The following is a 740-nucleotide window of genomic DNA, read 5'->3' as shown; positions in this document are numbered from 1 at the left end:
CCATTGGATCATCTGGCTGAATTTGATAGGCTCTGTAGCCTCACAAAGATCAATGGACTTAGTGAGGGTGGCTTCAAACTCAGGATTTTCACATTCTCTTTAGGAGACAAAGCACACATCTGGGAGAAATCGCTCCCTAAGGTGTCCATCACCACTTGGGAAGCGTGCAAGAAGGCATTCCTGGCTAAATTCTTCTCCAACTCCAGAACCGCAAGGCTGAGAAATGACATTTCTGGTTTTGTTCAGAAGAACAACGAAACGTTCAATGAAGCTTGGGAACATTTCAAGGGATACACTACTCGATGTCCACATCACGGCTTCAGTAATGCTTCATTGCTGAGCACACTTTTCAGAGGAGTGGTCCCCAAGATACGGATGTTGCTGGACACCGCAAGTAATGGTAACTTCCTCAACAAAGATGTTGATGAAGGTTGGGACCTAGTAGTGAACTTGGCTCAATCTGATGGGAACTACAATGAGGAGTACGATCGCACTGTGCGATCTACAGGAGAGGAAAATGCCAAGTACAAGAGGGAAATGAAAGCCCTCAATGACAAGCTTGATAAACTACTCAACCAGCAGCAGCAGCATGTTCATGCTATATCAGAGGAAGAGCAGTTTATACAACAAGATGGGGAGACTATGAAGATAGAGGATGTTAACTACATCAACAACCAAGGAGGTTACAACAGAGGGTACAACAACTACAAGCCAAATCTGAATCTGTCTTATCTGAACCC

The 740-nt window shown here is 44.6% G+C and overlaps 1 non-coding gene across 1 annotated transcript; it reads right to left on the bottom strand.

Annotated features, from left to right (window-relative positions):
• Window positions 1-213: 213 nt before the first annotated feature.
• Window positions 214-320, bottom strand: LOC147938018 (small nucleolar RNA R71). The gene has a single exon (XR_015567499.1). It is a non-coding gene; the product is annotated as a small nucleolar RNA R71 (small nucleolar RNA).
• Between the last annotated feature and the right edge of the window lie 420 nt (window positions 321-740).

This window comes from Camelina sativa, chromosome 9 (assembly GCF_030686135.1).
Source record: "Camelina sativa cultivar CO46 ecotype springtype chromosome 9, ASM3068613v1".
Lineage (NCBI taxonomy): Eukaryota > Viridiplantae > Streptophyta > Magnoliopsida > Brassicales > Brassicaceae > Camelina > Camelina sativa.
The sequence above is the reverse complement of the archived record's forward strand: the minus strand, read 5'-3'. Positions and strand labels throughout refer to the sequence as shown.